General features: G+C 41.8%; 1 protein-coding gene and 1 non-coding gene across 4 annotated transcripts in view; both read left to right on the forward strand.

Annotated features, from left to right (window-relative positions):
• Positions 1-13,288, forward strand: part of FRMD4B (FERM domain containing 4B) — a 353,626-nt gene that overhangs the window by 165,647 nt on the left and 174,691 nt on the right. The gene's annotated exons all lie outside the window — the stretch shown is intronic.
• Positions 8,265-8,345, forward strand: TRNAK-CUU (transfer RNA lysine (anticodon CUU)). Its single transcript has one exon. It is a non-coding gene; the product is annotated as a tRNA-Lys (tRNA).

Here is a 13,288-nt window from a genome sequence, read left to right on the forward strand (position 1 = left end):
TCCAACGTCTCAAAGGTAGAGTTTCTTTCAAACCCTGAATGGAGTCATTTGCGTCCAGAAGGAGGTACTTTGGACAGAATCTAGGGTACTTCAGTGACCATAACAGACTGGGTTAGCTCCCTGGGGCAGACAGCTGGCAGTGATGGGCAGCAGGCATGCCAGATCACGGCAGAGGCTGTGGGCTCCAACTTGAGCAAATCTGACCTTGAGTGAATTGCTTTTTCTCTCTGAGCTCCGTTTCCTCCTGAATAAGAGAGGAAAACTAGCCTTGCCATTCTGGATAGTGTAAAAAATTCATGAGATAATGTGTGTAACCCTGAATGCCTTGCATGGCACAAGGACATAAAAAAACGTTAGCTCTCAGGTACATAAAGAACTGAACACCAGACCTGAAGGAGTATTTGATAAAGGATTGCTTAGGGTTTTAATTGTTGTTTTTATAAGTGAGACTGATTCTCTGGAAACTGAATTTCCATCTTTATATGCAAAAATGTTCAGAAAGAGAGATTATGGAATCTCCCACACAGTCAATATAGGGTAGACATTGGGTAACTGGGCTTGTGTTCCAACACAGTAGATCCACATTTTTTGACGGCCCATACGAAAATCTAGGAGGTCGTAGGCAGCTAGTGATAGGGTCTCTGAGAAGATAATCTCTTCATATTCCAAGAGTCTGATGACCCGTAAATCAGTAACACCTGAACTTTTCATCACGCCATATTGGTTATGGAAGACCAGGTCTCCAAATGGCAGTTGTTCATTGAGCTTTCAGTAACCTGTGTATGTTTCAAATCGTACCTCCTTTTCTTGGCCCCACCTTCCAGTCTCCACAGCCCCTGGAATTACAGAGGCCAGAAGCAGGGCTGACAAATTACAACCCCCAGGGGAAGACTGGCCTGCCTCCTGTTTTTGTAAATAAAATTTTATTGGCTTGCAGCCCTACTCATTCATTTACATGTTGTCCATGGCTTCTTTTGAAAAACAATGGCAGAACCAAATTGTAACTCAACTAGTTCGAGCTGAATAGTCGATACAAAGAATGTATCAGCCACAAAGCTGAAAATACTTACTATTAGGTTTTTTAAAACAGAGAAAGTTTGCCAATCCTCAGACCAGAAAAGACAATATATTGGGCAGAGAATGCTAGAGGAAGAAAAGTTTAGAATTCTGTCATAGAGAAATAGAACTTGAAGGAATATGGAAGAATTTTCTCATAAAAAACCTAGTCACTAGGAAAACTAATCAACAAAGTTTCAGGATCAGTGTTCAGTCTGCCTTTGCTAGGTCCTTCACTGTAGAACATGGTTGGAGTTACAGACTGATTCATTCGTTTGTCCATATAGTCATACCTAAAATAATTATCAGGTGCTTACTATGTCCCAGTTCCTGTGCCGAGGTATTGGTAAGACACAGTCAAGTAGATTGTCTCCTGTGTTCAAGGAGTCTATTGTCAAGTAGGGGAGACATTTAAGAAAATGAAACTCTGGAAGGGTTTTACCTGGGTCCTTCAAGTGCTTAGGGAGTTTTAATCAGACAGGAGTAAAGCGAGCAGGGAGGAATAATGGAAGCCAAGGAGGCTTCCTACAGGAAGTGATTCTCAAGTTGAAGTTAGAAAGGGCAAGTTGGAGTTAGGTGGAGAAAGGCAGATGGGCAGGCATTTCAGGCCGTTTCAGTGGGGAAACAAGCTCTAGGGTAGGAGGATGGTTATAACGACTTTTTAAGGTTGATGAGGAAGGAGGGGCTTCCCAGGTGGCACCAGTGGTGGAACCCACTTACCAATACAGGAGACATAAGAGGCACGGGTTCGATCCCTGAGTCGGGACTGTCCCCTGGAGGAGGGCGTGGCAACCCCCTCCCGTATCCTTGCCTGGAGAATCCCATGGACAGAGGAGCCTGGTGGGCTACGGTCCATAGAGTTGCAAAGATTTGGACACGACTGAAGCAACTTAGCATGCATGCACAAGGAAAGAGAGAGAGAGAGACAAAGTCAGAGACAGGGTTTCATTGGGGATAACATCCAGATTTGAATGGTCTTTTATTTTAAGGTTAGGATTTGATATTTTTCTTCAGAACTTTGAGGGCAGGAGCCAGATTAAGTTAGAACTGTCCCTGGCAGCAGTGAGGCTGATCGATGCAAAGGGTGGGGGCATGCAAAGGGAAGCAGGAAAGGAGGGGACCTTAGGAGGCTGTTGCAGTGATGTATGTGTGTTGCTCAGAATAGGGGAGGTTTTACTATGGCAACCAACAGTCCCAACATCCTAATGGCTTAAAGAAATAAAAGTTTATTTTCGGTTCGGACTACCTGTCCAATTGCAGGTTGGCTGGAAGCTCTGCTCATCACTGTCACTCAGGTTCACAGAATGTTCCTGAACATTGCCAGTTGCCATAATAGAAAGTGAAGAGCTCTTCAGGGCTTTGCACTGGCAGTTCAGGGCTTGGTCTCTAAGTAACTCATCTCACTTGTTTCAACTCATTGGTCACATCACTCAACTTGAACACAGGGTCCAGGGAAAGCAGTCCTTCCACTGAACAGCATGAATGTTGGTGCATATTTGGTGCCTTAAGAAGCAGACTCTGAAATAAGAGATTAACATGCAGGAAGTTTACTAGAGAGTGCTCTGAGGATATCTACTGTAGAGAGAATAGAAAAGAAGTAGGATTGAACAGAGGGAGAAATTGGGTTACAGTTCAGGCTTAACAAAGGCTTCAGCTGACCTCACCAGTGGCTCTGAACCTAAGAGTTGTCTCCAGTTGGAACAAGAGGTCTGGGTGTCCCCACCCCACCTTCATCACCCCATCATTGGAGATGGGCTGCCCTTGAGTCAGTGTTATGTTCTTGAAGTAGACATCTCTCTGTAATTCCTTAAATAAAATCTGAGATGACAGCTCAAAAATCTCCAGGCAGCTGATGGAATAAGTCTGGGCAGCTCATCACGCAGCAGCTTATACAGATGTCTGCCCGACAGGTGCTAGGGTCAAAGCCTGAACTGTGGCAGGGCCAGTGGGAAGGAAGTAGAGTAAAGGATTGCGTTGATGTGAAGGATGTAGAATCGAGCTTTAAAACATGGCAGTCTCCCAACTGGCTCCTATGCTCTGTTGAATGAATTGCGCAACCATGGAGTTAGTTAATAGTAGCAACACATGCAGAAAGAAGCAAAAACTTGGTTGATAAATGAAACATGAGTCTACTTACCACCGAGGAAATTGTCTTCTGTATTTTCAGGTAACCACAGACTAGGATTTGATGGAAAATTGGGATGCTCGGGTAGCTAAAAACTGATAAGAAAACTATCTTAATATTTGAGCCCATTATTTAGCATAAATAAATTTCTAAAGGACCATATGATTCAAGATCAACAGAGTTGCAGGATCTTTTAAAAGCACTTTTGAGCCCTTGTTGTACAGTCTGTGAAACATCAAGTTAAGAATAGACTCTCCTGCCCTTTTCAGGTTGGTGTTTGTTTTTTCCCTTCCATCTTTTCCTGGTGGAGCTGCAGCATAAAATAACTTCCTGTTCATCCCCTACTTACGCTTCTTCTAAACATTGTGTTTGGGATGCCCAGTTTGGTTGTAGAAAAGTGTGAATGACTCAAATGGGATAACAAAAATTGAAATTAACATCCATAAGTAATTATATATGTGTGTGTGTGCATATATATACCTAAAAGATATAAATTCTGACATTCATGAAATAAACTTTAGCCATGAGAGAAGCTGGTCAATATGGTAAATTAAATAGAGCCATTTTTCCCCTATTATCCTAATCATTTTTAGTTTCTTTAATTTTGTGTGTGGGCAAAGCTTATTGCTTAAATAATTATTTTGTCCTTAACTAGCATTTTTATATAGTCTTACTGTCTTGACAAATAGCTACTAATTATTAAGCAGCTACTATGTGCTATGCCTTGTGCCTGGCACTTTACATGTATTATCTTTTTTAAAATAAATATATCTTTGGGGAAATATTTCAATATACAAAAGTATAAATGATGATATAGGTAAAAACCCATGTAACCACCGCTTAATTTTAAGGCATCTTAATATTTTACCATGTTTTCTCTGGGTACTTTTTTTTTTGTAATATGATAAAAATTTACAGAATCAGTTGAAACCATCTTTTTACCTCTCCTTTCTCCCTAAAAACAGTCCTATTCTGAATTTCGTGGTTTTCATTTCCAGGCACATCTTTCTCATTTTGCCACATATATTCATATCTATAAACAATATATATTATTTTTGTGTTTGTAAAATTTAAATAAGGATGTGTCATTCTACTACCTTATTTTTCTCTCAACAGGCTTTTGGGACTTATCTCTATAAATTCATTTTAACTCTTATATTCCATTGCATTAAACATACCAATCTCTTGTTGATGGACATTTAGGTTGTTGGCAAATTTAGTGTCCCCAACATACTACACTGAAAAGGTTGTGTTTGTATTTTTGTGCTTGTGAGCAAGAGCTTCTCCAGAGTATGTACTAAAAGGGAGACTTACTAGGTTTTTTGGCTTTAATAGATGTTGTGCCTTATCTCTGTCCTTACAATCACTCTTCAAGATGATATCATGAATCCCACCTCATTGGTTTTATATACTTAGTAGCTAATAAGACATTGTGCTAAAGTTTGAACCGAGCTCTAAAGCTCATGAATGATATGATGGATTATATCATGATTCAGCACCATGTCTTATTAGCTAATAAGTATATGAAACACTTAGCCATTTGCCACTGACTTGCAGCTTTATTAAAACGATATATATAGTATCTCATTTATTCACTTATTTGCTCAACAAACATTGGGTGAAAACAACGCTGAGTGCTTAAAAATGAAATGTATAAACTTCTTGAATTCAGATCCTAAGTTCCCTTTTGTTAGCTATGTGAGTTCTCAGAGGTTGTTCTCATTAACTTTTTTCTAGGACTTCTCTGGCAGTCCAGTGTTTGGGACTTCGCCTTCCAATGTAGGAGGTGCAGGTTAAAACCCTGGTTTGGGAACTAAGATCCCGCATGCCTTGGTGAGCAAAAAAACCAGAACATAAAAAGCAGAAGCAATATTGTAACAAATTCAATAAAGACTTTAAACTACGTCTAAAAAATATTTTTAAAAACTTTTTTCTGCTGTAAAATATGGTTAATTATAGTGCCTCCCTTAAAGAGTTATGTTCCCAGGATTGTCATAAAAATAAATTGCATTAATATTTGAAAGCACGAAAACAGTGTTGGATGTATTCATGGATGGATAGATGGACAGCGGATGGACAAGGATGGATGGATGGACAGATGGGCAGATTCTTCGGTGGATAGACAAATGGTTGGACTGAACTAATGATTGAGTGGATAGATGAATGGATGGATGGATAAAAGAATGGATGGACAGACAGATGGGAAGATGGTTGGATGGCTAGATGAACAGATGAACTAATGGTTGGATGGATGGATGAATTTCTCACAGTTATCTTCTTATGTGCAGTCCTTACCATCTTATGCATATGCATAACCTTTGGAGCTTTTAAAATCTGCAGAAGTCTTGGCTCCTCCCTCCTCTGTCCTCTCCAAATTAAGAACTATAGTCTAACATAGCAAGTAGGAAAGGGGCCCACTGACCACTACATAGAGACCCTGTGCTCACATGGTTTCATGGCACAGCATTTTATCAGAGACTCTGTCTTCCCAATGCTGTTGTCTTCTTCGTTTATTCTTTGAAGGCAAAGATTCTCATAAATGTTTAATCATTTTCTTTTTTCCTCCAAGATGAAGGCATTAAACTTTCTCTCTCTCAACCCTGAACCCCACTCTGGTATGACCAAGAGCCATAGATTCTCATGTATAAAGGCTCTGGGACCCCACTGACTGATGGCATTCTCATCTCTATAAGTGCTCTTCTGATACGACTCTTAAATTTCCAACTGCTTAGGAGACCCAGTTATTACAGGCATCATGCTATGCTTGGGTAAAGTAGCCAGCAAATATTTTTACAGGAATTAGTTAGTCTCATTAAAATGTGATTAGATGCTTATTAGCTAAAAGAGAAAAGAGAGAAATAAAATGGGCTGTAGTCAGCTGGACCTGGGTTACAAATCAAGACTTCATCACTTACCTGCTGTGTGACCTTGAGCCACATGACTTCATTGCTCTGAACTTGTTTCTTATACAAAAGATAAAATATGATGTACATTTTAAGTTTGATATAAAAGTGTAACATGGATTCAGAAAAGGTAGCTTTTCCAATGTAAACATTTGGATGCCTTCACAAAGTTGATCCTAAAGCCTGAAATTATCATGCTAGTCACGAATAGTGCAAACTGTGATCAGGAATTATCCAAATGCCCGCATGTACTAGCTGTGTGTCGTGAGCAAGTTACATGCTCTCTTGTGCCCCTTTCCTCAACTATGTGATGGAGATGGTATTATAATAGTGCCTGTCTCTTGGGGTTTTTGAGGGGACAACACAAGATTATGTAATAAAGGTCTATCTGGGGTACCTGGCTCGCAATCGGCAGTTAAGGAGTGTCATTTCTACTTAATGAACATTTTTTATGTTGTCAGACATAGCACTAAGCATTTGGCCATGCTGCACGGCTTGCAGGATCTTACTTCCCTGACCAGGGATCGAACCCAGCACCTCGGCAGGGAAAGCACCATGTTCTAACCACTGGACCGCTGGGAAATTCCCTAAGCGTTTCGTATTTACCATTTCATTTAATTCTCCTAACAATGACATGAAGTAGATACTATGAAACCCATTTGGCAGACATAAATATTATTTAGCATGTTAAGTCACTTAGCCAAGAGCAAAGATGGAGGATTCAGATCTGTCTAAATCCATTCCCTCAGCCACTGCATGGAATGGATGTAGTTTGCAAACCATTCAGTCTCTTCATTTTCCACGTGTGCCTTCATTGAGTCCTTTCTAGCACTTTTCCAGCCTCTAATCTCTGCCTCTACCAAACCCTGTAGTCATAGCAGGTATTAATAAACCCATTGAGACTGAATGACTAACGCCATTTTCTCTCTACAGTCTACTCCCAGCCCAGCCTCCAGAGTGGCTTTGTTAAATGTTAAGTCAGATCATGTCGTCCATCATCTTGTTCAGAACCCTGTAATGACTAACAACTCAGAAAAAGCCAGTCTCACTTTTAACCTTCCAGGTCCTGCATAATTGATACCTTCTTCTCTAGGTTCCTCCACCAACCACCCCCAGCAGACACACTCAACTTCTGGTCTTTTTATTATTACTAATGTTAGCATTATATTCAGTGTATTTGTGTATGTGTGTGTATTCTAGTTAATAGTTGACATATAACATTATATTGGTTTTAAGTGTACAGCATAATGATTCAATATTTAAAGATATTGTGAAGTGGTCACCACAATAAGTCTAGTTAACTTCCATCACCACACATAGTTACAGATTTTTTGTTCCTATAATGATAGCTTTTGAGAGCTGCTCTCTTAGCAGCTTTCAAACATACAATATTATTAACTGTAGTGCCATGTGGTACATTACATCCCTTGACTTATTTATTTTAGAAAGTTTATACCTTTTGATCCATTTCACCCATTCCACCCACCCTCCAAGCCATGCCTTTGTGCATGCGTATTTAGTCATGTCCGAATCTTTGCAACCCCATGGACTGCAGTCTGCCAGGCTTATCTGTCCATGGAATTTTCCAGGCAAAACTACTGGAGTGAGTTGCCATTTCCTACTCTAGGGGATCTTCCCACCCCAAGGGTCAAACCTGCATCTCCTGGGTCTCCTGCATTGGCAGGCAGATTCTTTGTCACTGAGCCCCCTGGGAAGCCCACCTCTGGCCGCCCACCAGTCTGGGTCTGTGAGCTGCCTCAACCTCTGGTCCCAACTTGAGATGTTCTTTCTCTCTGCAAGTCTTCTCCAGCAGCACGGACCTCTTTGCTCTTCCTTCAGCCCTGCCAACACATTCCATCCTCAGAGCCTTTGCCCTTGGTGTTTTCTCTGCCTGGAACTTTGTCACCCAGAGCGTCATGAGACATGCTTCCCCCTTTACTTCCTGCAGATCTTTCTTCAGATGCCTCCCAACCAGTGAGGCCACCCCAGGCTGTTCTCTTATTCTGCTTTATTCTTCTCTGTAACCCTATCACCACCTGACGTTAGGAAATCTATTTGCTTAGGTGCTTACATGTGTTTCCCCAGCCAGAATGTTAGCTGATGAGGTGGCGAAACTTTGCTTTGTTCACTGCAGTGTCCTCAGTTCCTGAAACATAATATTCCTTCAGAAATAGTTCTTGACTGAATGAACAAACTAGCTCAGTTGGTAGAGCATGAGACTCTTAATCTCAAGGTCGTGGGTTAGAGCCCCACATACAGCGAGGTTTGGGGCTTCACTGGTAGCTCAGACAGTAAAGAATCCACCTGCAATGTGGGAAACCTGGGTTCGATCCCTGGGTTGGAAGTTCCCCTGGAAGAGGGCATGGCAACCCACTCCAGTAGTCTTGCCTGGAGAATCCCCATGGACAAAGGAGCCTGGCAGGTTGCAGAGAGTCCAACACGACTGAGTGACTAAGCGCAGCGCAAACGAACAAAGGAATCTGCTTTACATTTTAAGAAACTTGCTCTAGCCACGGTGGCGGGAAAGGGTGGGGGAATGGTGAGAGCAGGAGGCCGTTTCTGATGTCCAGCCAAGGGACGGTCTGCTGGGCTGGGCTGGAATGGTGGCCGCACGTGCTGTAGGAAGAAGCTAGGAACTTGGAGGAGGAGGCTGCTGCCCGAAGGGGACTCTGTCCGAGGAGGATGTTTACAGTCTCTGAAGTTTTGGAAACATCCAGGACGAAGCCATGTGTGTTGAAACGGATTTGTGTCTGTGCGTGTTTACTCTTTTTCATTATGGAAAATAGCCCCAAGCCAGTGTAAGCTGATTGAGAGTGGTTCGTTTGTGTTCTCTGAAAGCCATTGCATTAAGGAAACAGCAGGGAGAGCACAGCGAGATGCTTCCTCCCAGCACTCTAAATCAGGCTCGGTCAGGGACCCCGGCTTCTGTGTTCGGCCAGCTGCAAGTACCCGCTGTGCCCAGCCCAGGGTGTGGACCTTGGTGGTTTCTGCAGTCCTCGTCAGCTCTGACTGTCAAGTGATCTCCGTTTCCTGTGCCCAGACCCGTGGTTAAGCTCTGGAACGTGCCCTCCTTGGCCTGACCGATGCTGCCAGACGCTTCAGACCCCTGGCTTTCTCTTCGTGGCACTCTCTGCAAGTTGATTATCATTCTGACCCTGGCCCAGATCATTCCCATCCCATGGAGATTGGGATGGAAGGACCCTTTGGATTTGCCTGGATTCCTGGGAGGAAAAAAACTTTGTTTCTGCTCTTCATTAGTGTTTAATTAAAGGCTTGCTATCCCTAAGTCTTCGGCTGTGTCCAAGCTTTTTAAAATTCTGCAAGCGCAGACAATATAAAGAGAGTTCGACCCTTTGAGTTACAAGAGCTGGGTTTTGGTGTCTAATTATCAACCTCAAATAATGACGGAATCATAATCTTTTAGAACAAAACGGAATACAAGGCATTTCCCAAATATTTCCTGAAGACAAAGTACACTTACTTTTAACCAATAGTCAATATCAGCTTTTAAATGTAATCAGAGTTTTAAGTTTGAAGCAGTTTGGTTCAGGATGTGAAGAATCTTAACGGTCAACTCATATTTAAATTTATGGGGTCTTTCCTTCCTTAAGATTTTATATATTAATCTTTCTAGGTATTGATGCCAGATATAGTTCCAGCTGAGCTCATGAGATTTTTTCCTGTGAAATTCCTTCTGGAAATGAGATTTGTTTTAGTGAATGTATTTTTCCTTTAATAAACTTCAGAAACCAACTCTGAGTTTCAAAAAAATTTTTTTCTGAGATGTTAGTGCCAGAGTCTGAACAGTGCCCTTTATTCACTACCAAGTTGCATCAGTTTAAGTTTTTTTTTCAGGTTCAAACATTACATTAGGTTACAAATATAGCAAAAACTTGCCACACCTTTATCCTGTGTATTGTGTGTTTTAAGTATTTAATTATGTCTTTCTATCCTTTTCTTCCCCACCCTCTTTTTTGGTATACTTTCTCTGAGCTAAATAGGTCACACTTAAATGTGTAAATAAATAGCATAAATGTGTGTATGTATATATATATATGAAAAATGTATAAATACATGTACACATATGTGCATGAGTGTGTATATATGTCACTGTATCTGAAGTTTTTCCCCAAAATAGTACCACGAGCCAACATATTTACCAGACATCACTTTTCTTCCCCTAATCTTCAATGTCACTTCTAAATTTATATTATAACCCTGAAGTAAATAGCTAGTATCAATAATATGGTTGGGTTCCATAATAAATTGTATTCTTCAGGAAGTTGCTATCAATTTTGATGAAGTCCAGCAAATGAAGATTTGGTCAACAATTTCACTTATTTCCTGTGGTTTAAAAATGAAGAAAATACAAAATCAGAGAACTGGTCGTGTGTTCCTGGTCACCTTCTGCGTCGGCTCAGCTCACTGGTCTGTGAAATGGGGCCTTGGCGTGGGCTGCCACACTGGAGGCTGGGTGGTCAGCAGACAGAAGTAGAGCAAGTTACTCAAAATGCAGCTCTTGCCCCTCCCTCCCCCAGCAGCTCCATCTAAGGAGGACCAGGTGGGGAGTTAAGAGCTTGAGGGACCTATGAGGAAAAAGAGGAAGCAGCCTTCCTCGGCCCATATAGCTTCATTTATTATTTACAGATATTAATGACATCGGTCTGTTTTAATAGAACATGTAATGAGATGAACAGCTTTACCTATTTCCTTTGAGTGACTTGCACATATCCTTTGGGAGCCAAGGATGTTGGAGTCAGATAAATATGAGCTCTAATCCTATTCCTTATGCCTTCCTGGTTGTATCACCCAAAGCTTAATACCTCATTCCTTTGAGCCTCAGTTTCCTCATCTATGAAATGGGATCATAATATATCATCATACTGTTGCCAGCTGTTTTTTGTTTAGTTTTGTTTTTTTGGCCATGTCATGCAGAATACAGGATATTAGTTCCCTGACCAGGGATTGAACCCCTGCCCCGTACATTGAGAGCACAGAGTCCTAACCACTGGACTACCAGGGAAGTCCCTGTTGCCAGGTTTAAGTGAAAGGATGCCCTGTGACTGCTCAGAATGGTGTCTAGAACATGACTAGAACACAGTACATTGTAGTTTAGGGAAAAGGCCTTGGTACTGAAATACACCAAAAAAGACAAATGTTAGAAATGGGATACTCACTTCCTCTCTCATCTCAATGAAGTTATCTTAAATAAGGATAAGAGATGAGGCAGATATTTTGAAGCAGAATTAAATTATAATCTGATAAATTGTTACAACCTTTTCATAAAACAGTTTAGTTGTATCTAATCAAAATGTAAGATATGTGTCCTATTTGATCAAACATTTCCTTTTCAGGAAGTCTTCTGAAGGGCATAATGATACATGTGTAAGAATTTTCATAACAGAATGATTTGAAATAGCAAACAGGGAGTCGTCTGGAGGGCATAATGATACATGTGTAAGTATTTTCATAACAGAATGATTTGAAATAGCAAATCAGTGGAGACATGAATAGGAGGATGATTAATAAAATGATGATCCCTCCAAAGCATGGGATTCTGTGACATCAGTAGAAAAAGTGAAGTAGACCTATACATCTCAGCCTCCCAGAATTGTCACTGATCTATTTTGGGGTAAAAATAAACACAAAAGACAGAACACTATACAGGATGTGTGTGTGTGTGTGTGTGTGTGTGTGTGTGTGTGTGCATGTATGTGTCTATAGAGGTGGCGCCTGTGGTAAAGAATCTGCCTGCCAGTGCAGGAGATGTAAGAGACACAGGTTAGATCCCTGGTTCAGGAAGATCCCCTGGAGGAAGGCATGGCAACCCACTCCAGTATCCTTGCCTGGGAAATCCCACGGACAGAGGAGCCTGGCAGCCTACAGTCCATAGGGTCGCACAGAGTCAGACACGACTGAACTGACTTAGCATGTGACACGTGACATAGAGACAAAAAGACATGAATAAATGTGAGAAGTGTGTATCTATGTTCCTGTACATGAGAGGACAGGGTTGGAAATACATAGACCAAACCATTCCTAACGTTTACCCCAGGGAAATGTCAGTAGACAAAGGGAAATGTTTCTGCTTCTTTTACTTCAGTCATTCTGAATTTAAATTGCTTACAGCAAGGATATATGTGAGTTTTTAAAACTTCCTATTCGAAGCATCTGATCCAGGCTATTGTGCACAGTGTTTCTGGGGAATAGGAATGTGTTCATCTTAACCTTGTGTCACAGCACCTGGCATGTAGCAGTGTCTCTGCACGAGTGTATCTTTCGTGTCTATTTAATGATTATTAGCTACTACTGACGCAATTACTGTTCTTACCTAAAGAGTGTGTGGTGGAGTCTGGCTGCTCGCTGCCCAGAAGCCGATAAACAGGCCACACTGGTGGAAAGGAAAGTTTGCTTTATTTCAGATGCCAGCAACTGGGTGGTGAGGGTGGTGGACATCTGTCCAAAGGCCGACTCCCCCTCACCGGCAACCAGTGGGGCAAGAGCTTTTATAGACAGAAAGGGAGCTACGGGCAGAAAAGGCACAAGTCAGCTCTGACAGTCATCTTCAGATTGGTCACTGCTGGTCTGACCAGCGTCATCTTGATTGTTTGAGGTACAGTTAATCTTGCCAGAGTTCGCTTGTTCCCATTTCTCTGAAGCCAGTTCTAGGAACTGTGGCAGCTTATGTCTTGGGTCAGAGGATGAGATGGCTAGATGGCATCACCATGAAATGTTCATGCGATGGACATGAACTTAAGCAAACTTCGGGAGATGGTGAGGGACAGGGAGGCCTGGCGTGGTGCCGTCCGTGAGGTCACAAAGAGTCAGACACAACTGGGCGACTGAACAGTAACACAAGTGTTGTGGGTACAGTCTGGTCACCATGAAGTTAACTTCCCCACCTGGTATTTTAGTGTCTATAAGACAGCTCACAGGATGTGGCTCAGAATCTTATCTGGAGCCCTTGAGAAAGATCTTAAGTCCTTGACTATGCTTAATGACACATTATTATTGTTGCGTCCCCTTCAGCTGTTTTCCTTCGTTTCCGCATTTCTCATTTCTCTGATTAAACTTACTCTTTGACTAAAGTTTATGACAGACAACAGACAGACAGGCGACATGGTGTGTATGGGGGCAGGGGTGGGGAGGGTGGCAAGGACCATGGGGTCTTGCTTCTTTCACTATTAAGTAAAAAGCAGGGATT

The sequence above is a fragment of the Odocoileus virginianus genome, chromosome 26 (genome assembly GCF_023699985.2).
Source record: "Odocoileus virginianus isolate 20LAN1187 ecotype Illinois chromosome 26, Ovbor_1.2, whole genome shotgun sequence".
Classification (NCBI taxonomy): Eukaryota; Metazoa; Chordata; class Mammalia; order Artiodactyla; family Cervidae; genus Odocoileus; species Odocoileus virginianus.